The sequence below is a fragment of the Notamacropus eugenii genome, chromosome 4, assembly GCF_028372415.1.
Source record: "Notamacropus eugenii isolate mMacEug1 chromosome 4, mMacEug1.pri_v2, whole genome shotgun sequence".
NCBI classification, from domain to species: Eukaryota; Metazoa; Chordata; class Mammalia; order Diprotodontia; family Macropodidae; genus Notamacropus; species Notamacropus eugenii.
This window is the reverse complement of record NC_092875.1, coordinates 322,063,428-322,090,277: the sequence shown is the minus strand read 5'-3', so window position 1 is coordinate 322,090,277 and position 26,850 is coordinate 322,063,428. Positions and strand designations below refer to the sequence as shown.

General features: G+C 39.5%; 1 protein-coding gene and 1 pseudogene across 3 annotated transcripts in view; one reads left to right on the top strand and one right to left on the bottom strand.

Annotated features, from left to right (window-relative positions):
- LOC140502852 (unconventional myosin-Vb) overlaps positions 1–26,850 on the top strand; it is a 556,148-nt gene that overhangs the window by 137,045 nt on the left and 392,253 nt on the right. The window lies entirely within an intron of this gene.
- LOC140501466 (cytoplasmic dynein 1 intermediate chain 2 pseudogene) lies at positions 24,081–26,104 on the bottom strand (annotated as a pseudogene).

Genomic DNA, 26,850 nt, shown 5'->3' with positions numbered 1-26,850 from the left:
TTGATATTAACTAAGACACTGTAGCTGTCACTTCTAGCAGTCCTAGGTGATGAATGATGGTTTTATCCTCACAGACAGGCAAGACACCTTCTCTGGAAACCTCTCCACATTACTAATGCACCTCACTGAAGGGGGAACTTTCATCCTTCCAGCTCTGTTGCCTTTTTAATTTTACTTTGCCCCAAAAGAAGATTTCTTTGGAACTTGACACACAGATAAGCCTGAGACTTGAAGGAGATACTGAAGCAGGAAACTTGCTTCCCTTCTCAGAAAGCTATCTTTGCCAGAGGACTGGGTTGGAGATAATAGATTTGTTAGACCTTTTTCAAGAAGATGGGAAGAGCAGAAAACAATGTGCCTAGTGAGACCTGTAGAGGAAGACAAAATAATTGTAAGATTAAGCCTCTGCCCACAAACAAATTAAGTTCAGGTTGAGTGTGAAAGGGATAAACCTGTTCACAGGTGATTTCATTTGTGCCTACCATGATAAAATGGTAAATTGTGGGGAGAAGGCATAATGTAATAGAAAGAACATAGAACTGCATTCTAATTCAGATTTGAATTTCAGTCCTTACTCAGGACTTGCCATGGTGTTTGACCTAGCCTTTCTGTGCCTTGGTTTGTCCATATGTAAGATTAATAAGATCTCTGGCTCTTCCTTTATTGCTTGGTATTGTGAGGACAAGTGAGGTTATGTCTGAAAGTGATTTTTAGGTTAAGTGCTATGTAAATAGGAGGCAAGGGTATTATCTTCATTATTACTAGTAATATTAACTCCGCATCTAACATGTATCAAATCTGAAGGAACCCAGATGACTTGTGACAGTGCAGAAGGCCCAAGAGTCACATTTGCTAGTTAATGCTGGAAGTCCCCATAGGGCCATGACAATGTATAAACAGAACAGATGCTTGTTTTCTAGTGCTTAGCTAATAACAAAGTCTGGAGTGGGTATAAATACCTTCGGGTATGGCTCTGAATTAGTTTACTTGCTTTACCTTTAGCAAACCTGCTGCTGGTACTTGGGGAGTGACTTGGGATATGAAACCATGTTTTTGAAAATTTTTTTTTAAAATTAAAGACCTCAAGTCTTATATAATTTTTCTATGACACAACTTCCCCCTCTTGCATCCTGGCCCTCCTTACAATTACCAAGTGGAAATAATGAACTTTTTCCATAACTGCCCCTCACTTACATGCCCAGACCTCAGATTATTGTTTTGTGGTTTGTTTTCCTATCCAAGGTACTTTTGATTTTCATTTTAACCTGAGTTTTTTTAGTATTTAAAGTGATTGGAAACTAGATGTGGGAGAAATACATAGAATAATCTATTTTAGAGCTGGCAATCCTTTGGAATAGCCTTGGCTACAGTGAGAGGTGGTTTTATACTGTCAAATAGCAATGTTGCTCTGGGACTCCCTTCTTACCTTCACTTTATTAAGCAAACAGTAAAGTGCAGTAAATAAGTAAATAACTGAATTATAGGGTCCAGGGTTTGATTGACTGAACAGGTTTTCCTGTCTGACATTTCTGTTGGAGACATGTTAATAATTTTTAGGTAAACATTGAATCATTGGCTGTGTATTTAAATGAAAGAGGGTCAAATATCCAAATTTCAGGTTGTTTTTAAAAATAAAAGAGTTGTCAGATGCACATGGGGACAAAGTACCTCTTCTTCTTTGCTGTAACTTTAGTGAAGATTATTTGTGAGAGATTCATCCCAGAAGGGAGTGATAATTGCTTACAGGGTATTTAATACTAGTTCTGGACTGCTGCTGATTTGAAATTACCCCATTGCTTTTCCAATGAGCCAAAGGATTTTGTGCATATAAAATTTAGGGCATAGTGAGCGGTACAGTGTTAAAAGGTCCTGGAGTCAGAGTAACTTGGTTCAAGTTCTGCCTCACTTGACCTGTTGTGGGTCTCTATAGAGACTAAATGGCTTTCTAAGTCCCTTTCTGCTCTAGACTAGTCTGAATTGTTGTGCCATGTGTACATTATGACAGTGCTACCCTCAGAGTAGCAGTCCCAGGTGAAATGAGTTGGTCTTCGTCTTAGCTGAGTGCCTAATGGAGCCTCTGACCTCCTGCAGAAAATAGAGGGATGTAGTGGGAAATGATTTGAACTGGGAGTCTAGCCTGGTTTTTCTACACATCTCTCCTCAGCTTTCTTTTTGGACTTTGGACTGGTTAATAATCTTTTAGGACCCCTGCTCTCAGATTCTATGATGTCCAAGTGTCCCAAGCTGAGAGGAATTCCCAAAGTTGAGCTTGGTTATGGGACTGTGTATTCTGCTCTTGAACCAGTTGTTCTTTTCTAAAGTTTAGAAAGGAAAACTCTATAAATAGGCCTGATGGGAATCACTTGGTAAATGTGAGCTCTATTTCTCTAGGGTTTGACTTTGTCTTCCTGGTTCTGTCACTTAGAGACGTTAAGCTGGATCATAGCAGCTGCTGAGTTGCATGCAGGTGTGCTGCAGCATTTTATAGTGGTGACATTTGGGGATGGATATGAAACGAGGTGTTATTCTTTATAACTTGGGAGACGTTGGGCGGGGTGAGAAAGACAGAGACACAGAGAGAGATGGAGAAAAGAGAGAGACAGAGAGTCATATAAATAATTTTTAAAAAATCATTTTGGCTTTTAAATGACTTGTCCTATTTGTAGTTTTTTATAAATACTAAGTATCTGATCTGGTTAGAGATAAGTCTGCATTTCTTTGGAAACAGAAAACCTGAGTAGGTACCTCTTTTGAACAATTTAATTTGTAGATTTAGAGTTGTAAAGTCCCACAGAGTCCTCTTACTACAACTGCCTCTTTTTTTTACAAATGAGGAAGCCAGGCCCTAAGGAAGTCAAATGACTTACCCAAGGTTGCCCTTATGGTAAACATCAGAGGTCAAAATTGAAGCTGTGTCCTCCGACTCTAATGCCATTTCTCCTTCCATTGAACCCCACTGCCACTTGGACCAATTGTGAACTTACACATGCAGCTTACAGAAGCAAAGATTATTAGAGCTGGAATAAACAGCAGAGATCATCAGATCCAGCTTCCTCATTTTGTAAATATGGAAACAGGCCCAGGGAGAGGAAATGACTTGCCCAATCTCACACAGATAATAAATGGCAGAGGCAGTGTTCAAACCTAGGTCTCTTGGCTCTAAGTACCATGTACCCCCAAACCACAAATTCCATATTTTATATAAATCTAATAAGCTTTTATCTAAATTCATAGAAGTCCCATCATCTCCACTGATCACATTTCTGTTGATCTTCAAGTATTCAATATGCTCTTTATCTGTTTCTAGTTTTCCTTAGCTAATAATTTCATAGTAAAGATTCTTGAGTTGTAATTCTCTAAAGCTGTGAACGTTATTGTTGTTGTTCAGTCATTTTCATTAATGTCTTGACTCTTTGTGACCCCATGTGGGGTTTTCTTAGTAAAAATATTGGAGTGGTTTGCCATTTTCTTCTCTAGCTCATTTGACAGATGAGGAAACGGGAGACCAACAGAGTTAAATGACTTGCCCAGGATCACGTAGCTGGTGAGTGTTTGAGGCCAGATTTAAACTCAGGACGAGGAGTCTTCCTGATTCCAGGTCCAACGCTCTATCCACTGTGCCACATAGCTGCCCTAAAGCTACATATACTTATCACTATTAAGACATATAGCTGCAACCTCATGGGAAGTATTAGTAACCTTACCGCTGTTACCTAGTTGTCATAGTCAAATAAATATTTATTAAATATCTATTATGTTCTAAACTATGGGAATAGAAAGAAAGGCAAGAATTCCTATCCTCCAGGAGTTCACAGTCTAATAGGTATTAGTCGTACAACTTCATGTTTGCTTAGGTTTTTACAGTGATTCTGATCATGTGAACTTAAGTTCTCAGTTCAAGGTATATTTAATTTGAATTTGGGGGAGTAAGAAGTAAGTTCCATGGAAAGATGTCAATCTAATAATTGCATGAGATATTTGTATAGAAGTTTTACTTGAAAAAAATTTTTAAAGTCTTTAAAACACTTTTTAAAGTTTTTAAACACTTTTCACCTAATGGAAGACCCTTCCTAGTTGACAACTCTATTTGTCATTCACAATCCCGTTCAATTCTTAGCTTTTCCAGAAAGCTCTTCTTGGCCCACTCAGCTAAAAGTGGTCTCTTCTCTCCCAAAGCTGAAAGCAGTTGTTGTCTATGTAATTCTCTTGGTTATTAATCATGTATGCCTTTGTGACGTCTCTCCTTTGGTTATTGTGAACTGTTAGTCAAATCTTATGTTACTTAGCTTTTTATGTTTGCCTGTTTCCCCAGCTGGATTTCCCCAACTGCCTTAAAGTCAAGGACCATATCTTACTATGCTTCCTGTGTATGCCCCAGGTACCTAACCAAACTCCCGAGTATTTGTGGAACTATAATCAGATTTGAAAAAAAAACTATAATTAAGAAATGAGAGACAGTGTGACCTCATAGTCATTCCTATGATCTGTTTCTTCAACTTTCTCATGTTCAAAATTGAGGGAGTTAGGTTCGGTGGAGCCATTTTCTTCCAGCATTAGAAAAGGTCAGAGCTGGGATTGTTGTGACACCAAATCTAGGCCTTTCCCAATTTTTCATTATTAGTTGTAAAGATTATAAGCTGCTGGTCACAATTAAGACTAACATAACATTTCCCTCTAGCTTGTGGGAAGAATTATTCCACACAAAGACCTCCCCTGTCTTCACATCCTTGTATTTTTTAAGACTTTAAGAAATTAAAAAATGAAACAGAGCAACCTCAGCTCCAAAGAACTTTTGGGAACTACTACTTTAAGTGAAATCTTGCTAGGGATAGGAGGATTGACCAGGGGCCTCTAGCAGACCCCTCCCCGATCTGTGATTCTTGGAAGGGAGCCATATTGCCTCCTGCAGTCATCATCTTCCTGAACAAAAGAGGAATTAGGGCACCAATCTTCTCAGGATTGAAATGAACATGAAGCAAGCAGGGAAGAGTTTTTGTTTTTAACAAATTGTGTCTCTACCCAGTGAATGAAACAGGTCAGAAATAAACTATATTCACTTATGAAAGGCTTTCCAGTCTTCTTCAATGTCTTGTCTTATCACCCTATATCTTTAACAACTTAGAAATTGATTTAATTCTAATTTATTTATATTTCTATGGGAGGATGGTGCTGGTGATGGTAGCCTCAGGTTGTTCTTTGGATATGTTAACCAGAAAAGAGGGTATTTGTCTAGCCAAGAGGATTTGTTATTGTCAAGTCATCACTGAATTAGATTAATTTTTCCTCCCAATATTGTTTTTCCTTGGTACTTAAAACATTTCCGTATAAACTCAAGCTCATTTATTTCAGTACTCTGAACCTGGAAAAATGGCTTATCCAGAGCTTCAGGCAATTGTCCCAAATGGAGCATTTCCTGACTGTTTGAAATGATTGTTTTATTATTAGTGTTAACATTATCACTTTAATATATAGGTAGTGCTTACTATGTGCCAGGCACTATATTAAACACATTACAGCTATTATCTCATTTGATCTCCACAGCATCTTTGGAAGGTAGGTGCTATTATTATCCCCATTTACAGATGAGGAAACTGAGGTAATTGGGTTAAGTGACTTTACCAGAATAGTAAGTATTTGAGGTCATATTTGACTTCAGATCTCCCCAACTCCAGGCCTGGTGCTCTATCAGCCTGTACCATCTGGCTGCCTCCAATTATGGTATTAAAGCTTGTGGGTCATCTTAAACAAGTGTCATTTGTCATTTTCGCATTTGTTGGAATTAATGGCAGAAAACTCGAAAGAGTCAGATTCCAGCTCACCGTGAGTAAGAAGCCTCTACTATAGCGGCATGTAGTATGTGTGAATGAACTACTGAAATCCAACAGCCCTCACTTCGTTTCTGTTGTGTCAGTGCATTGTAAAATAGCAGGCCCTATTTGGTTTTGTTTTCCTTGGAATCCAAATCTCCATGTCCTTTTAGCTCACTCAGGTGTCACACCTGCTTATGTCCTCAGAATGGATTCTCTTTGTAGGCCTTTGCTAGTCATTGCCCTGGTGACAGAATAGAAAGGAAAAGGTCATTCAAACTTGGGGTCAGTAGGTCTCTGTGATACAGGCTAGGGAACCACTACTAGGGAACGTTGACCTAAATCCAGGCTTTGTCAGCCAATCAGTTAACATGGCAGTTGAGGCTGGGCTTGTAGGGAGTGTGGGTGGATGGGTGGGGAATAGAGATAGTCACAGGTTATTTGGTGACACAAGATGGAGAGAGGATGTTCAACTAGACAGTTTGAGGCATTGCCTCCCACAATTTGAATTATACTAGGTTTCAATACTAGTGTTTTCTTAGAACTATTTTCCTCTGTTTTTTCTTCAAATTCTGGTTAATTTTGTTTAACTCAGTGTACCTTGATTACTGGGAATTATAAAACTTAGTTGATGGGGAAAAAAGAGGAAGGGATGGGAACCCCACTTACTGTACCAAGTTCAAGGAAACCATATCAGAATATCACTTTTTTTCCAACTAAGTTTTTAGCTTCTTTGAGGGCAAAGACTTAAACTTTTTTTTCTTATACTTCTGAGTACACAGAACATGTGCCTTTCACACGTAAAACATATCAGAAATGTTCAGTTATTGTTCAGAGCACATCGGTAAAATACCTGGTGCTTTTTAAAATGATATTTTGTGTCCCAAACAAAATAAATGTAATTACGTCATAAAGACTAATGACACTTAGTTGCTCTAAGCACGAATGGTCTCATCTGTCAAATATAGGGGGTTAGACTGGAGGAACTTACAGGTCTTTCAAGCTTGGAATCTATGAGCTTATGAATATAAATAATAGTGGCCTGTGGCTCCAGCTTTGAGAACTGTTACCAGGATGATTAGTTATCACTGAATAGAGGTTATGGGTTAAGGAAAATTACAACTTAAGTGTTTATTTAAAAGCCAAAATCAGGGTAAAATGAACATTGAGCCTTAAAGGAGAGAATAAGTTACTTAAGGGCAACCAAAGGGCCATTTATGACAGGTAGGTGTTGGGGGTGGGGGTGGGGTAGGATTGTAGTTCTAGGAGCTTTGCCTTGGTAATACAGGGTGGATGGAAGACAGCTTTGGTTTAGTATAAAATCCTTAAACTTGGAGTTAGTCCTGGTTTTCCTTTTTAACTTGGCTACTTTATTAGCTTAGTCTTTGCAATTCACTTATCTTTTTCAGTCCTCTGTTTTCCTCATCTCTTCTATGAGGGGGTTATATTAGATACCATCTAAGGTGCCTTCCAGTTCCAACATTGTCATCAGTGCCTCTTAGGCTAGAGTTGCACCCCACTCCACCTTTCTGCCCCCAAGATACTCACTACCTTGCAAACAGCTGCAATATCTCTTCTGGACCAGGCTAGGGGAAGTTGTCCCATGAGTAATGCTACAGTGACACTTTTACTTATTGCTGAGTCTCATTAATGCCAAGCTCTGAATTGTTTTCAAAGAGAATACCCTTATGCTTAGGACTTGAAGCTGGAGCTGACTGTTAGGAGACCACACTGCTCCTTTGTTCTCCTTTCTCAAATCACACTGGTCCTGGTGGTAACCCCCTCCCCCCAACCCTGAATCTCAGAGCTCCCTGAGTATCTGTAAGTTGAGATAGAACCAGTTGATTTTTGTGCCCATTTGTAATGAGACCTGCCTGCATCAGTGTAGCCCAACAAAGGCAGGAATCGAGGACAGACATTCTTTTTGGAGTTCTCCCCAGGTGGGAAACTGGCCATATTTTTTCATTGAACAGGCTCCCTGCTTTTCCCAGTGGATAGTCGGGTTTCAGTTGTGTGAAGGCTCATGTCAGGGACCTGACAAATCAATCCGCTGATTTGTGAGCAGGGCTGGAAAGTCTCAGATGGTTGCCCAGAAATGATAGTAGCCAATCCCAATACTGAATGCCAATGAGATTTTAAACAGCAAGCAAACTCTATTTTGGGAGTGAAAAAAGGCTCTGCCCAGGAAAAAAAATCAGTAAGAGGTAGAGTGATGGTGATTTTTCTAAAAGGAAATGGGCTGATTCCTTTAAAGCATGTTGAAAATCCCTTTTGCTATAAATCATACTTGTCCATCTCAATTTAAAAATACTAATTGTATTTTTTAATGTGTTAGAAACCATGCCAACCATTTAAGATTCAAAAGTGGAAAGGACTTTAGAAGTTGACTTGCCAAACTGGCTTGTTTTATAGATAAGTAAAACAAGGTCAAGAGACAAGAAACAATTTGTTTGGTCACATAGAGAGTGAGTGACAGAGCCAAAACTCATACCCAAGTCCTCTGACACACAATTTTGAACTATTTTCACGCACCAGTGATGTTACTAGGATTCATGATATGGTTTTGGACCTGCTGAGTCTGTCCAGTGCTTTTCTTATAGAACCACATAATTTATAGTAGATAATACCATTCTTATCTATAACTTGGGGTTAGCTACAGAGGGAAAAAATGGATCTGAAAACTTTAGAAATTTTTAATGATTATAATGTTGCATTAATATACTGGCACTAGACTTAACAAAACAAACTATTCTTAAGTGACAAAGCATTTGGATTGTAGAGATGAGATTCAGTGTAGCTTGTGGGAAGTATGGAGTCCAAACTAGAACCTAGGTCTTTCTTAAGTCCTCTGCTCTGTCTTTCTACACCATCACATGCTTCCTTGCAGCTCTAGGCAAAGTAGAAAGGTTTCTGTATATAGTCTGGGTTTTCCTCAAAGCAACACCTTTTGCCAGGTACACTTACTCTGTATTGACTAGGAAGTAAGCTGGTGGTTTCTCCACCCTCTCTCTGTTTTTTCAGCTTGAGCTCCCTGATATCCTAACTCCCTCTTAGCATTCTCACATCTTTCTGCCAGACAGTTTTACCCTAACAGATTCTAAGCTTTATTTAGCCAGCAGCATATCCTATGAGTTTACCTTAAGTCAGATGCTTTGTTGACTGATTTTGTCCTAGTAAGACCCACAAACCAGTGTGCACAGCGGGCTTTGTTCAGTCCCAACCTGTTGTTTTTATTATTCATGATCTGTTGGTAGTGCTGGAAATTCTTCCCTGTTACTCTACCATCTGTTTGACTGTGGGGTAGCCATATAATTAAGGGGACTGGTATGTGACAGGTCATTTATGCATTGAGTCTTAACGAGGATTTTTTTCTCTTTTAGGGAAAAGCAGAGTTGAACTAGGGCCAGAGAGGAAGAAGAACCAAAGAAGGTAGTTGAATAACAGATATAGTTGCACTGGGAAAATGGGCAGAGTGACTCTGGCCTCCATTGAGGATGGGACAGGGTGGGTATCATTCTTGAGACTGGAGTAAGTAGAGCATGGTGCAGCTTTATCTATGTTGGTGATTCTCAGAACAACCTTTTGAAGTTACCAAAACTGACTAACTTACTGACCCAAAGTTATATAACTAATAAATGGAGAAGACAGGATCTGAATCCAAGGCTTTTGATTATAGGTCTTATGTTCTCTCCACTATCCTGCAATTGCTAGACTTGATTGCCAATTTGCTCTTTGCTCCTGATTCCCTTGTTGGATACAAAGTTGGCTCACATGAATGTCCAGGAGATAAGGATACACAAGGAGTTGGATCACTGAGCACATTTGCCCTTTGTTCAGTCCTTTAGTTCTTTTTAGTCCTTTGAGATTAGACAGATGGTTTCATCAGTCCTTACAGAAGGCTGTTTGTTAGTTGTTCAGGTTCATCCCTCCTTAAGCTAGATGATTAGAATCTTGATAAAATGTGGTACTTTATGATTTTTAGCCAGGACTCTCATTTCTAGAAGTAAGGTCCTTTTTTTTTTATCTCTTCCACCTTCTGTATGTCTCTCCACCTCTGCTTTCTTGCACCTTTTCTGCTTCTCCTTTCATACATTCATTTCCTCCTTCATCATTTCCTCCTTCTAACTCTCCCCGTCCCCCCATTCCACTGAGTTAAGTCATGACTCTCTAATGGCTGGTGTATTTTACACTGTTTGAGATATCAAAACACATGACTGTTCATTGTTGCTTTCTCAAATGACTGTGCCATGAGCCATTCTCCATTCAAAATGCAATATGTACATCATTTAGTTCCCAAACAATAGTGAAGCTGGATTTTGGCCAGTAGAAGGATTACCTTTATCCCAATCCATTATACCCTTGTCAGAGAGTTGCTGTAAGACTCTCTGATGACTTTTCTTTTGCAGAAAAAATAGAGCTTTTGTATCCTTAAACATTTTTTAAACACAAAAAATGGAGAATGGCTTGTACCTGTTATTGGTTACATACCATGGTTTGAATATACTGCTTTTTATTACATGAAGAAATGGTTGTAGAGGATGATGGTGGCGGGTGATAAAGGTAGTGTTATCTTTATGGTCTTCTCATCTTCTTTATGTAGCTATGTTGCAGCTCAGTCAAACTTGCTGAACCAAAGTTCAACCCTGTTGTTTGTTTCATGGCATTGGTGATAGGTCCAATGTATTTTTTAGTGTTCACAGTTTGTGATGCCATGCTTTATTTTATTGGGGGGGGGGCATTGGGAGGGAGTAAGGAGGGAGGAAAAGCGGTGTAGCAATTTGCTAAATATTCTCAGGATCCTGCTGACCCTTGGACTTAACTCAATTGGCATCAGAATGCTAGGTTTTAGCCAAATGTCTCAGAGAAGCCCACCTTCCCTTTCTTTGTCTTTCTGCCCACCCACTCTCAATCATCATTTCATTCAACTCAGAGGCCTAATCTGGGCCTAGCTAGATAATGTAGAGATAGATACGGAGTAAAGAGAAGGGCATTCTAGGTGGGTGGTTAAGGAAAGATGAGGAGTCAGGAGTGAGTCTGGAATGTTAGGCAATAGTGGAGACCATGGGAGCTGCAATGAGGTTCAGAGGGCAGTGCATACATGCTCCATGCTTACCTACTTTACAGCATCAAAATATGTTATCTAGACAGTTACTGATAACTATCAGTGGAGGGGTTTCCTAAATAGATGAGATCACAAATATAGAGCATCTCTATCCCCCTTCCCAATATGTTTTGATAATGAAAATTGAGTACATACTTAATTACTTCTCCTGTTCCCACAAAGTCTAGACACATTTTAATATTGTTAATATAATAATTGTTATTTTAATAGCTCTCAGTCAAATGAAGGATGCTTTTTCACCTTTCATTCTCACTGCAACCTTATATAGAGACAGGATAAGTGGTATTATATATCCCTTTGTTACTTGAGGAAACTGGTACGGATTTTTAGTGACTAGACTATTGGCTCAACAACTCTTTAGTGACAGAGGTGGTGAACTAGAACCTGGATATTCTGGCAATGTTTCATTTCCTAAACAAAGAAACAAAAGATGGCAGATTGCTGATTGTTCCTTCAAATGTCTGATGTAGGTTCCCCCAAAATCTCAGAAATGGAAAGGAGCTACATCCCTGACACATAGTCATTCAGTCTCTTGATTTCTTACTTTCACTGGGGGATCTGTTTCTGCTTTGGGACAGCCCCAGTGGTTAGCAAATTTTTCCTCATGGTGAGCTGAAATCTGACCTTCTGAAACTTCTACCCTCTGGGCCCAAACGGAATAAGTTTAATCCCTTCGACATGACAATTCAAGAACTGCAGAATGCTACTAGTGACTAAGTTACCCCCAGTATCATTTACATATAATATAATAATAGGAAAAGAGATACACTTTTGTAAAGGTGCACAGCTAACTGGACTGGATAAAGTGGAAGTGGGGATTGCTGGGGGCTAGATCTGATAATATTTGAAGATACTTAATATCTAGCTTTCATCATGAATACAGAATCAGGATCTATAGCGCAAATACAGGAAAAAAACATTCCTTTTCAAACACGTTTGTTGGAGGACCAAGATGTTTCCAAAGAGATTTCCTAGTTTAAAATACATTGAAGAGTACTTCCTACTACCCAGAGACTTTTTCCTTGCTTTTGCTTTCCAAGTCCTGCAAGGGTTGCTTGGTGCTATCGATTCAAAGCATTTAAGGAATGGTAGGTGTAAATGTGGTATTTGCAAGAGATAGAATATGGAAATATGAATGTTCCAAAGAGGTCTCTGTTGACTTTTTACAGTCATACCTTGTCGAATTGATGGAAATGGAAGTGGTTGCTGTGACAAGGGGACATGCCTCCTGGAGAGGTTATTAGCCCCAAGCTTAGGACAAACCCCCTGCAACTTCTAGACTTTTCTCCAAAACTCCAAAGAAGCGGAGGCTCACAGTGAAAGTCACAGTAACTATGCCATCCTGCTGTCAGTACCAATGCTTGCCAAGAGCTGCTAGAACTCGGCGTCAAATTTGAATGGAGATGGAGGCATCTCTCTCTACACTGTGGATTTCCTTACTGAATTGGGTGGGTGCCCAGTGTTGAATGATTTGAATGTTTAGAGTAATACTATACCTAGCAGTCTCAATGTAAAAGATGCTATGGAATATGAGTGGGAGGAGTAAGAGGCCTACAGGGCAAGAGGATATGTAAGAAAGCCCCTGTTTATTATAACGTAGGCTTTGTGTTAAAGGGCCACCTTCATGTTTCTGTTTGCCAGGCAAAAATGCATGCCCAGACTTGCCCAACTGACATCATATTTTTGCTGCAGGAGGGTGGTACGCTGACATCTAGTCTAGCTTGTACCATGTAGGAGGGAAGTCAATCATAGATATCTGAAGGAAGTGGGTTCATTTTCTCATTAGCCACTTTTAGGGGCCTGGCAACTAACAAATGCAGTGAGGCAGCAAACAGCTAGTTTTCTTTACTCAACAGCAAGAACAGAACTCACCTTAAAGGTAATTCCGGCTTTGACAGGGCAACAATTTTGGTAGCTCATCATTTCTTGCAGATGGAAGGAACCCCAGAGGTTATCTAGTCTAACCCCTTCATCTGATGGAGTAAGAAGCTAAAGCCTAGAGAGATGAAGTGAATTCCAACATCAAACCCTCGTGAGGTCATTGGTCTTCTTCAAGAGCAAAGGATATACACCAACAACAGACTGATGATTAGGAATGGAGCCTGGATGGAAAACCAGATCATCCTACTCCAAATACGTTATACTTTCCTTCTTGACCACATGCAATATGTTAGTTAGCTTTTTGTCTTTTCTGGGTCTTTAAATCTTCATTTTCTTTTTTCAAGCCTGTCCAAAGGGTTTATTTTTAAATTCAACAACATTAGTTAAAGAACCATTTTTGTTCATTTTAATCATCTTTATAATGAACAATAAATTTGTTGATGAGGTATCAATAATTCACACTAGAATCCCTTCTGATCCTTATACCCTGGTGTGTGTGCGCACGCATGTGTGTATGTGCGTGTGTGTGTGTGTGTGTGTGTGTGAGAGAGAGAGAGAGAGAGAGAGAGAGAGAGAGAGAGAGAGAGAGAGAGAGACAGAAAGCTCTCAATAAGAAAAACAATATATTAAAGAGAATCGGACTCTGCATTCCATTTTCCATACCCCCAGGCCTATCCCCTTTCAGTTTGCCAAGGAATCAGTGAAATTTTTTCTTATTTCTCTGCTTTGGGGTCAAGCTTAGTCTTTGTAATTTAAATATGTTTATTTCAATTATGATGAAACATTAATTTTTGTGGTTATCTTTTCATTTCCAACACTGCCACTTTACATGTATTATTATTATTATAATGCATGTATTATTTTCATGGCTCTAATTACTTTACTTTGCATTGGTTCATTTAGGTTTTTCTATGCTTCTCTGTATTCATTATATTCATTTTTCCTTACACTCACTAATATTCAGTTATATTCTTCCCTCTGAGTGGAGGACTAGAAGGAAGAGCAAAAATAACTTCCCAAAACCTCCCTTTATAGAGGGAACAGAATTTCTGACTCTTCATTTCCCACTAGCAGCTCTGCTTGGCTTTAACTTTACAGAACATTATTCCTCCCAGTACCACGTGTCTCCCCACCCCCATTTTACTGTTTCTTTTTATGTATTGTCTTCCCCAATTAGACTGCAAGCTCCTTGAGGACTTATCTTTCTTTTTCTTATTTGTATCCCCAGAACGTAGTCTGGCACGTAATAGATGCTTAATACATGTTTATTGAATTGACATTCATGATCACAATTTGTCATAACAGTCTTGCTTTGAACTATTACTTCTGAGCAAAACTATCCTGCAATGAAATCTCTTTTACTTCATGCTTATTGAAAACCTAAGCAATTTCTAAAGGGAAAGATCTGATTAGTTCAAGAAGGAATCCTCCTTGAAATTATTAAGATAATGATCACACTAAGAACAATAATGCCAATTAATTTAATTTAAATGAACATCTCTTAAATTGACCGTTGATCAGAAAGAAAAGGGAATCCTTCTAAGGAGTGGTTAAAAAGGGATTGAATCATATTAAAGAAATTATTTTCCAGGGCATAATGAAAATTGTTAGATGAATCATAAACAGCTACTTAAACTTTGTAGTCTTATTTAATCTTGACAATGGAAGTTTTAAACTTGTCATCAAATCCTACAAATTATGAGCAGAAAGTGGTTTGGAGCAGAGAAGCTAGATCTCCTTCTAATTTTTCTCTCCTCTCCTTTCCTGTCCTGAATTCTCCGATCCTCTTCTCTCCTCTCAGAATTAGATAATATATTTGTCTCTGAACAACTTGTGCCGAAAGTGCAGAGTACTGAGGTTTTTTTTTCCACATTATCGTCTGTAAGATGGAGAGAATAATATGTCTTTAAAGGCAAGGCAAGAGACTGGACCAGACAATCTCATTTGGTCTTTTCAGATCCTAGAACTATGGAACTCTAATCAGTGAAGGGATCATGGGGTTTAGAGCTGGAGGGGATTTTGGTGGTCTCCCTATTCTTACAAGAAATAAAGTTATCTTCCTAAGGTTAAACTGGTGATATATATCAGTGCTAGAATTTGAAACCAGGTTCTGTGACTCTAAATTGTTCTTTTTATTGCACCATCTGACACCATTTTCTTTCATCCATGAACTCTGAAGTTATCATTAGTCATATATGGATATTAAACGTTGGAAACAGTAGTCTCCTGCCGTGGAATGGTCTGGTGATTAAATCATAGAGTTTTAGAGTCGAAATGAGCCGCAGTCATTTTATAGGTGAGAAAACTGAGCTTCAGAGAGAGATAAGAAACTTAGCCAAGGTCACTCAACTGTTTATATACAATTCTCTCTTTCCACTCCTAGTCATGTGCATCCACATGATTAGAGGTCCTGCTTCTGTCCCTAGTGGTCTTGGAAGAAGCAAACTGTCCCATCTTCTACTGAATAGCAATGATGAATACAGAACTGAGTGTAAATACTAAAGGTCCAACTTACATATTTAGAATACATAATATTCAGATCATTTACTATTGTGAGAATAGGTGTGACATTTTCTTGTGATGTTTCCTAAGGTACTCATCTGTTGATTTATCTTCTAAGAAATTTAGTCTCCTGCCTATCTGCTGCCTTTCCACCAATGCAAGGTGCAACCTGTCTGAGGCAGAATTTTGTGGGGAGTACAAGGCACTACAGCCTAAAATCAGTGGGGCCCATTAGAAAGAAACTTAGGTATATGAAAAATCCACACATAGAAAAGACTGAACATCACCACCTCAAAATTCAACATATCCAAAGAACACATTCTGTTTCTGCTTAAACTATCCTCCTTATAGACTTTCCTATTTCTATTAAGGGCCCCATTATCTTTCCTGGCACTTAAATGTAAAACCTTGCATTCATTCTCATTCTTCCCTGTCTGTTACTCTTCACATCCTCTTATTTGATAGGTCATGTTGACTCCACAGTGTGTCTTGCCTTCATCCCTTTCTGTCTCTTTGCATGGCCGCCATCTGAGTTCAGACCTTCATCATCAGTTTTTACTTGCACCATTCCAACAGCATCCTAATTGGACTCCAACATATTTTCCCTCCCTACTCTGAATTCCACATACCTGTGAAAGCAATCTTCCTAAAGCATAGATCTGCCTGTATAATAACTCCCCTGACCTTAGAATTTCATGGTCTTCTCTTACTTCTGGCACAAAATATAAGCTGCTTTCGTGGGTACTTGTCTCAGTCCACTTTCCCAGGCTTATTGCACGTCATTCTCCTCTTGTAGTCTCAGTTCCAGCTAAACCTTCCAAGTTGCTGTTCTCCAAACTTGACATTCTTTCTCTCATTTCTATGTCTGGGGTACATTGCATCTTCACTTTTGACTCTTAGAATCTCCTTCAGGATTCTGCTAAGGTACCAACTTCTGCATTCCAGCTATCTTCTGTTAGAACTCCCTCCCTCCTCGGACAATCCTGAACATATATAGCTGTTTACATATTGAATCAATCTTATCTTCTAACTACTGTCCTCCTCTTCTTGCCCTCCAAAAAAAGGTCATTTCCTCGTGCCCAGGGCCAATATTTTTTTTTTACCCCCAGTGCTATGAGCATAGTAGGTGTTAACTAAATGTTTCTTGGTTTGAATCATCTTTATCTCCTTAAACTACCTCAGCGACATCTAATTCCTTCTCCCACTGTACTCATTGAAGTATTAATTCCATTGATAACAAATGTATATGCATGACTTTTCAGGGACATAAACAGCCTTTTAAAGATTTATTTTATTTTTAGTTTATGGAATAAAACAAGCATTTTCATAACATATTATAATAAAAAGAGGATTGCTCATGAGATTGCAAACCTATTATGAACTTGCTGTTTCTTTTAAACATATAATAAAGTTATTGTGTAAATTTCTTTTGTTCCTTTTTCCTTCCTTCCTCCCATCACCCTAGAGATGGCTACCCTTAGATACAAATAAGTACATGTAAGTAAAATTATTGCATATATACTTTTATTTATCAGTTCCTTCTCCGGATGCAGTTAGCATCTTTCTTCATATGTCCTTTATAGTTAATTTGGGTATTTATAATATTCAAAACAACTTATTTGCAAGCCTGTCCATGTTTTTCTAAGATCATTGAGCTCATCATTTCTTATAGCACAGCAGTTTCCCATCATGATCATATACCACAACTTGTTCATCCGTTCCATAGTTGATGGACATCCCTGCCATTTCCCGATAGTCTTAAATGAAGTAATGCTTCTTCTCTCCATGCTTCCCCTCTGCCTTCACTGTACATATGGATCACAGAATTATCAGCAACAGCATCTCTGCATAGGGAGAATGGTCAACACATGCGATGTGTTTCAGTTGATCAGGCACTCAGCCCCTACCCCCACTACACACATACTTTCTGAAGTTGAGAAGACAACAACAGACAAATAAGCAGCATTGTGCAGTGAAAAGAGGATGGGACTTTAGGAGTGCTGGGACATGGATTCAAGTCCTGGCTGTGACATTTAATTCTGTTTGACTGTGGCAAAATTATTTAACCTCTTTAGGCCTCAGTTTTCTCACCTATCAACTCAGCTCTTTGAAATAAATAATCTTCCAGAAATTAAAGCTATCTATAGTCATATAAAAAATGCTCTAAATCACTATTGATTAGAGAGATGCAAATCAAACCAGCTCTGAGGGACCACATCGCAGCTATCAGATTGGCTAACATGACAAAACAGGAAGATGATAAATGTTGGAGAATATGTGGGAGAGTTGGAACACTAATTCATTGTTGGTGGAGCTGTGAGTTGATCTAACCATTCTGGAGAGCAATTTGAAACTATGCCCAAAGGGTTACAAAAATGTGCATACCCTTTGACCCAGCAATATTGGTTCTAGGACAATATCCCAAAGAGATCATAAAAATAGCAACTCTCTTTGTGGTGACCAAGAACTGGTAATCAAGGGGATATCCATCAATTGGGGAATGGCTGAACAAGTTATGGTATGTGAATGTAATGGAATACTATTGTGCTATGAGAAATGATGAATAGGAAGACTTCAGGGAAGCCTGGAAGGACTTGTATGAACTGATGCTGAGTGAAAGGAGTAGAACCAGGAGAACTTTGTACACGGCAAACAACCACAGTGTGCAAGGAATTTTTCTGGTAGACTTAGCCCTTCATAGCAGTGCAAGGACCTAAAAAATTCCCAGTGGACTCTTGAGGAAAAATGCCTTCCACATCCAGAGAAAGAACTACGGAACTGGATTGCAGAATGAAGTAGACCTTTGTGTTATGTTTTGTTTTTTATTATGATTTCTCTCATTTTAATTCTTCTTTGCAACATGACTAAAGTGAAAATGTATTTAATAAGAATGTATATGAAGAACCTATATACGATTGCATGCTGTCTTGGGGAAGGAGGGGGGACGGAGGGGGAAAGGATGGGTAGGGAGGAGGAAAAAAATCTAATATATGGAAGGATTGTAGAAAACTGAAAACAAATAAATTAATTTAAAAAATAATCTTCCTGCTTGAACAATCTGGAATCTAATGTCTCTCTCAGTGTTTGATCTTCTAAAACCTCTTCAGGAAAGCTGATAAATTAATCTGTAAATTAAATCTGTAACTATTGACCATTTTTGCTTTATTTCCCCTCTGGATTTATGTGACAAGAATGCCTGAGTTTTGAAATTGAAAAGATAAACTCAAAGCGAGACCTGCCCCCTCCTCTTCCTCCTCCTCTTTCTGTAGTAATTTTTTGATATTAAAATTAATCTTTCTGCTACCATTTCCCTTTGAAAGGGCAGAGGGAAGGTATTTAGCTCCCCCCACCCTGCCTTTCCCCAATTTCTTGTGCTTCTCAGTGAGAGTCAGGCTAGGTATGTTTTTTCCTTCTTTCTCTTGTTTAGCTACAGACCCATTTCTTATCTATAAGGGGAAGGGCTTTTCAATTTGAAAGTCATATCTCTACAAACCATCCCTTTGATTTGGAGCTTAGGATTTGGTGACTGAGTGATGAAAAGCCCTGATACTTGGCCAAGATAATCTTAGAATCTATGGCTATCTGACTGTTCTATTTTCTTGTTATTAAGACTGGACAAAGATTTCTCCAGGTCATGATTCAGAGCCAAATAGCTGGGATGCATTATTAATATTGCCCATTTTGTAATTCCTCTTCAGAGCTAGGGTAGAAACCATAGGCATCTGTGTGGTGATTCAAACAGCAGACAGCCACTTAACTGTCTGGTTTCAAAATCATAGTCATTTTTGTTTACCACTCTTGAAATATTGTGTGTGTTTGTGTGTGTGAATGAATTCCAGAACATTTTATTTTTTCTCTCCCCGTTAAGGTTCTAGAATCTTCTGTCTTATTCACCTAGATGTACTTGAATGTGCCGGACCTGAGTTTACTCCCACTGCAGCAGAAATTCTTAGCTTGGGGTCCAGAACTATTTAAAAAATATTTTGATAACTACGTTTCAGTATAATTGTTTCACTTTATAATCATCTACTTTCTTTTAAAAGTATTATTCTGAGGAATCTGTAGGCTTCACCAGACTGCTAAAGGGGACTGTGACATAAAAAGGGTTAAGAAATCATACTGTACCCCATAGTTCTCAAACTTTTCATTCCCTAGCCTCTTTTCAATCTCTGCTACCATCAGCGCTACAACACTGAGAACTATAATGCAAGGAATACTTGATTGGGACTCCCCCAAAACCCATACTGGCTGTGTTATCTCTGGTTAATCATGTGACCTTTATGGGCTCATTTTCCTTGACTATTAAATGGAAGTGATAATCTGCACCTTTCTTAATAGATTTTTTGTGTTTCAAAAAGGTAATAGATATGAAAGTCAGAAATAGTGTCAAATGGCAGATGTAAAGTGGCATCATCATCATCATTACTATTGATATTTTAAGAAAGGAAGGAATGGCAGTTGGGGACTTTGAAGAGGTAAAATGCCATAAGTCAGAGGAATTTTTAGTAGACTGAATTTAAAGTCAGCCTTCAAAGTTGAGCAGAAGGTCAGTTAAAACTCTTGACCAAATTGATTACACTTTTGGTTGTTACAAGTGGTATTTGTGTATGATTGTGTGTGTGTATGTGTGTGTGTGGATTGAGTACAAATGTTTGTAAAGATTTAGTCTGTGCCATCATCAAGATCCACTTCCTCAAGTATAGGACTGCACAGACAAGGTGATGCGTTAGACAGAGCCAGTTCCTGGAGTCAGGAAGGCGGCTAGCATTTGAATCCTGCTTCAGACAATTACCAGTCATGTGACCCTGAGCAAGTCATTTAATCTCTCTTAACCTCGGTTTTCTCATTTGTAAAACAGGGATGATAATAATAGGAACTACCTGTCAGAGTTGTTGGGAAGATCAAATGAATTAACTTTGCAAAAAGCGCTTTGAAAACCTTAAAGTAATATGTAAATCGTAGCCATAATCCAAGCTCTTTAATAGGGTGCAGAGGAGAGCCCCGAAGAAAACGAAGGGGGCAAATGTGGTTGCTAGGTCATCTCTGAAACTTCTTTTTCTTCATTAGGTCAAATCATCTCAATACCAAGCTCCTTTCTTTCTAAGTTTATTAGGTTTTTATGCAGAGTCAATAAATGAGCCAGCTTCTTTTCATCTCCATTCTGGACAAGTACACACTGATCAGTCAATGGCTACATGAGGGATTTAGATGAACTTGGAACTTCCGGAGCAGTAGGGTTGCTAGATGACCTGAATCTGTTGAGTTTCCTTTGTTCTGGTAATCTTTCAAAATTGTGTGACTTCATTTTGCCCAGGATGTTGAATTGTAGCTCTGTGTGGAGTCTGGAGAATGCATTTCAGAGTCCCTTAGGAATCCCTAGCTCAGCTACTAGGAAGCTAAGAGCATAGGAAGTTTTCTTCCTATGCTGTGTAGGAAGGAGAGAAGATCCATGAAACTCAGTCCAAGGAGCACAGGGAACATGTTTATAATGAAAACCCCTGTGAGGCATTTTGCCTGGAGCAAAATTGACATAATATCATCCTAATTTTGCTTCATTAATTTTTAATCTTCTGGACTTTGAAAGGAAAGCAGCTAAGTGGCTGCTGTTCAGTTTCTTGGCCTTCAATTAGGAAATGATTGTTTGCCAAGTTCAGTGCCTGATCTGAAGGAAAGAAAAAGACACTCTCTTGTCATTATCTTATGTTTTGAGCACAACTCTTCTTACTGTTTGTTTTCACAGGACATTTTTTTTGGGGTACATGCATTTTAATGGCTAATTGTAAACAATGTTCTTACATATTAGTGGTCAGAGATTAATTTATCTTGTGTTTACCTGGAGAAGTGATTATTGAAAAATATGTGGCATTTAAGTAATCTACACCTTTCAGAAATAATTGTATATTGTTACAGGTTGAAAAAAGTTCAAGATACCAGTATAGCAATATATGCCTGTGTAAGTATTCAGAAAAAAATTGCATATTGTAAAAGTCATTTGTATTAAAAAATTACACAAATTGGGGCGGAGCCAAGATGGCGGAGTAGAAAGACGCACATACACATAGCTCCGAACCCACAACCCATAGAACATCTGTATAAAGTAACTCACGGCGAATTCTGGAGCAGTGAGGCCACAGAACAGTGGAGCGAAGGAGATTTCTGTTCCAGAGGGACCTGCAAACCTCTCACAAAAGGTCCGTCGCGCAGCGGACGCAGAGCCCAGCCCAGCCCTGCCGCGGCCGCGGCACCGAAAGGAACAGATCCGAGCAGGCTTCAGAGACGGGATCTCCAGCGGCCACGCAGGTCCCTCCACCCACAGGTGATGGGGTCGGTGAGAGGGTCTCTTTGGCGGGTCGAGAGGGGAGTGGGGTGCCCCCATAACTCAGGCCCCCTCGGGAGGCAGAAGCTGAGGCAGCAGCAGACCAGGGCTCCCCAAGCAGGCAGGAGCCTGGATCCATTGTTGAAGGTCTGTGCATAAACCCCCTGAGGGAACTGAGCCTGAGAGGAGGCCCTGCCCCCACCTGAGCACCTGAACTTAATCTCACACTGAATAGCAGCCCTGACCCTGCCGAAGCCCCAAGGCTGAGGAGCAGCATTTGAATCTCAGACCCCAAGCGCTGGCTGGGAGGATCAGGAGGCAACGTGGGTGTAAGGAGAATATTCAGAGGTCAAGTCACTGGCTAGGAAAATGCCCAGAAAAGGGAAAAGAAATAACACTATAGAAGGTTACTTTCTTGGTGAACAGGCATTTCCTCCCTTCCTTTCTGATGAGGAAGAACATCAGGCAAAGACACAGAAGTCAAGGCTTCTGTGTCCCAGCCCACTCAATGGGCCCAGGCCATGGAAGAGCTCAAAAAGAATTTTGAAAATCAAGTTAGAGAGGTGGAGGAAAAGCTGGGAAGAGGAATGAGAGACATGAAGTCAAAGCATGAACAGCAGGTCAGCACCCTGCTAAAGGAGAGCCCAAAAAATGCTGAAGAAAATAACACCTTGAAAAATAGGCTAACTCAATTGGCAAAAGAGGTTCAAAAAGCCAATGAGGAGAAGAATGCTTTCAAAAGCAGAATTAGCCAGATGGAAAACTAGATTCAAAAGCTCACTGAAGAAAATAGTTCTTTCAAAATTAGAATGGAACAGATGGAGGCTAATGACTTTATGAGAAACCAAGAAATCACAAAACAAAACCAAAAGAATGAAAAAATGGAAGATAATGTGAAATATCTCATTGGAAGAACAACTGACCTGGAAAATAGATCCAGGAGAGACAATTTAAAAATCATGGGAATACCTGAAAGCCATGATCAAAAAAAGAGCCTAGACATCATCTTTCATGAAATTATCAATGAAAACTGCCCTGAGATTCTAGAACCAGAGGGCAAAATAAATATGCAAAGAATCCACAGAACACTGCCTGAAAGAGATCCAAAAAGAGAAACTCCTAGGAACATTGTGGCCAAATTCCAGAGTTCCCTGGTCAAGGAGAAAATATTGCAAGCAGCTAGAAAGAAACAATTCAAGTATTGTGGAAATACAATCAGGATAACACAAGATCTAGCAGCTTCTACATTAAGGGATTGAAGGGCATGGAACAGGACATTTCAGAAGTCAAAGGAACTAGGACTAAAACCAAGAATCACCTACCCAGCAAAACTGAGTATAATACTTCAGGGGAAAAATTGGTCTTTCAATGAAATAGAGGATTTTCAAGCATTCTTGATGAAAAGACCAGAGCTGAAAAGAAAATTTGACTTTCAAACACAAGAATGAAGAGAAGCATGAAAAGGTGAACAGCAAAGAGAAGTCATAAGGGACTTACTAAAGTTGAACTGTTTACATTCCTGCATGGAAAGACGGTATTTGTAACTCTTGAAACTTTTCAGTATCTGGGTACTGGGTGGGATTACACACACACACATGCAGACACGCACACACGCACAGACACATAGAGACAGAGTGCACAGAGTGAATTGAAGAGGATGGGATCATATCTTAAAAAAATGAAATCAAGCAGTGAGAGAGAAATATATTGGGAAGAGAAAGGGAGAATTGGAATGGGGCAAATTATCTCTCATAAAAGAGGCAAGCAAAAGACTTATTAGTGGAGGGATAAAGAGGGGAGGTGAGAGAAAAACATGAAGTTTACTCTCATCACATTCCACTAAAGGAAAGAATAAAATGCACACTCATTTTGGTATGAAAACCTATCTTACAATACAGGAAAGTGGGGGATAAGGGGATAAGCAGGGTGGGGGGGATAATGGAAGGGAGGGCATGGGGAGGAGGGAGCAATTTGAGGTCGACACTCATGGGGAGGGATAGGATCAAAAGAGAATAGAAGTAATGGGGGACAGGATAGGATGGAGGGAAATATAGTCAGTCTTATACAACACAACTATTATGGAAGTCATTTGCAAAACTACACAGATTTGGCCTATATTGAATTGCTTGCCTTCCAAAGGGAAAGGGTGGGGAGGGAGGGAGGTAAAGAAGTTGGAACTCAAAGTGTTAGGATCAACTGTTGAGTAATGTTCTTGCCACTAGGAAATAAGAAATACAGGTAAAGGGGTATAGAAAGTTATCTGGCCCTACAGGACAAAAGAGAAGAAGGAGACAAGGGCAGAGAGGGATGATAGAAGAGAGAGCAGATTGGTCATAGGGGCAATTAGAATGCTTGGTGTTTGGGGGGGGAGAAAATTTGTAACCCAAAATTTTGTTAAAATGAATGTTAAAAGTTAAATAAATAAATTTAAAAAAATTACACAAATCCAATAACAATATGAATATAAAAAGTGACACTGCAAGAATTTTTTGCATTATAGAGCTGTGTGTGTTTTAAGTCCATAGTTTAATCCACAAGATTACCCTTCAATTCTCTTTAGACAGAAGCATGTTATGAGTTTTAATTTCTACTTAGAATCAGTCCCCAGTCTACTACCAGCATAAAGACCATTTAATCAGGTGTGCGGGTGGCAGCTTCCTCCTCTGCGTCAGCTTGATTTGTGTTAATTTCTGCCATTGTTCCCCCCAAATCGAGCCCATTCATCATTGCGGGGAACAGCGATTTGCTCTCCCATGTCATATGTAACTATCTGTCCTTCAGAATCACCTACAGTAATCTCTCTCCCAGAATGTGTCCATCTCACATGGTTAAGAGCAGGATTACCCTCCACAGGTGCTTGCAGTTGGCACCTCCGTGTCATTGTTGAAATTCCACAGATCCAGTCTCCCCATGCCATCTACACAGGCAAATAGGGCAGGGTGGGTTGGCCACCATATCACATCATAAACATAATGTGAATTGTCTTCAAATGAGCATAAAGGTTTGTTATTCTTGGTTGTTCAAAGTTTCACTGTCCGGTCAAATGAGGAAGTGACAAAAAGATGTGAGAAGTCTACAGCTCCAACTGCCGTATGGCAATGGATACCAGTTATTGGTCCTTGGTGTCCTTCAGACATCTCACTGATTCCAGCTTTGTTGCCATGGCGACATGCTGTGTATACAGAGCCTTCTTCACTTCCAACAACAAAGTTGTTGACATCTCCAACAGGAAAGGACATAGAAGTGACAGCTACAGCTTTGGACTGCTGCTATCCTGTGGATGGGAAAGCATGTCCAAACTCCATGAGCAAATTTTTCCATCAGTGGAGATGCTAACCAAATTGTGAACATTTTGAGTTCCAACTACATTCACACAATACACAGGGTGCGTATGTGCAGCTGCTGAAAGTGGGGTTCTCTGGACTGGGGTTCTCTTATTGCTTCGATTATCCCACAATACAATTTGGCCTGAATATGTACCACCAACAACCAGATTTGGATGAAATTTTGCAAATGTAGCTGACATAACAGCAGACTGGCAGTGAAACACATACTCTGGGGTAGTTTTTTTGTATTTCATATTCCACACAAAAGCCACCCCATCAGGCTCATGAGGAGCATCTTCATTGTTGTTATAGGTGGCCACGAGCAATTCTGGGTACTGAGATGACCAATCCAGACAACTAACAACACGATGCTTTGACCAACATTCATCAAAAAACTGCTTGTTTAAGGACAGTTTAGCACCTGCTTGAATTTCTCCTTCTTTATCTTCCAAATCTCTCCCACTGTAGTCAAAGAAGATGTTAATCTGCTCAGAAAGAGCTCTTTCTACAATTCTTGTGGAATGAAACTCCAGAGAAACTTAGAAACTCTTCAGAGTTCAGGATCTGTTGTTTTTCCTCTTCAGTTAGCTCACGAGGGGGGACTTCTTCATCATCTTTCTTTAAAGTTTTCTCTTCTTCAGGTTCAATGGGTGGTTTGGGGGTTACAAGATCATCTTCTTCTTCATCTTCTTTTGGTTGTGCCATAACTGGTATCTGAGTCTCCTTTGTGTAAGTGACAATTTCTGGGGGAGGAAAGTCAACTTGTGTAATTTTAGCCATCCCAAGTTTAATTGGTCCTCTTCTAGATCCCACGGCACCATCTCTAGAGTGTTGGCTTCCAGCCTCACTGGGAGTACTCACAGATTTGGAGGATGGAGACATAGGAGGAGGGACCAGAGGAGATTCTGGTGTCAGTCCCATACTCTGTAGCAATGCTTCTGCTTCTTGCCTCTTTTGTTCAAGGTCAGATTCTTCCTGTACTGGAACAACTGCTTCTTTCTTCTGATCAGTTTCCTTTTTCTTTCTTTCTTCTTCCTTTCTCTTCTTCTCCTCTCTGATTTGAGCTAACTGCTGCTTCTTTCGCTCCAGTTCAGCCTTCAATTCACTTTTGTCTGACATGGTTGTGACCTGACGCGGGGTCAGGATGAGGAGAACCCATCGGATGGACCATGTGACTCTCCCAGAACCCGGTCTTCTGCCTCTGCCGCTGTCCCATCGCCGACGGCCCCAGCCTTACAGGACATTTTTTATGGCCCATTTACTTAGCCCCTTTTTATTCTCTAAGTATTCCATTCTCTAAGTATTGGGATATGCCTGCAGTGTTTTTGGTCTTTACCTGCTTTGTCTATAAAATTCAAAATGTTGTTAGCTTTTCCCCTGCAAGAGCTGTAATGTTTTCAGCCTTGGTGACTCCTTGAAATGATCCTGTGGCTGAAGGAGAGGAGAAAGAAGATGCTCAGTAAAAGTTGCAGGATATCTAACCTCTGACTCCACTGCAGTCCCTACCCTCCCACCCCCATCCAATATTCAGAATTATTGTGGACACATTTAAAGTTATGTGATATTGTGTCTTCACTCACACATATTTCCAGGAAAGGAAGAATAAGAGTTAGGTCATAGTTATCAGAAAACAAAACCTGGGAAAAGTAAGCATTTTTAAGATTAGCAATGAGGTATACCTGGGTTAGGCTAGTTTATCCCAGAATCTGTTTTTAGACATGAAGTCTTAGACTTAGCATGCTGTGTAAAAATGAGATGGTATATCTGATGAATCAAAGATTTTGAGCTGGAAAGAACCTTAGAGAACATCTAGTCTAGTTCTCTCATTTTACAGTTAAGAAAACTAAGGCAAAGAGAAGTTATTTGACTTGCTACATAGATGGCAAAGAGTGAAGT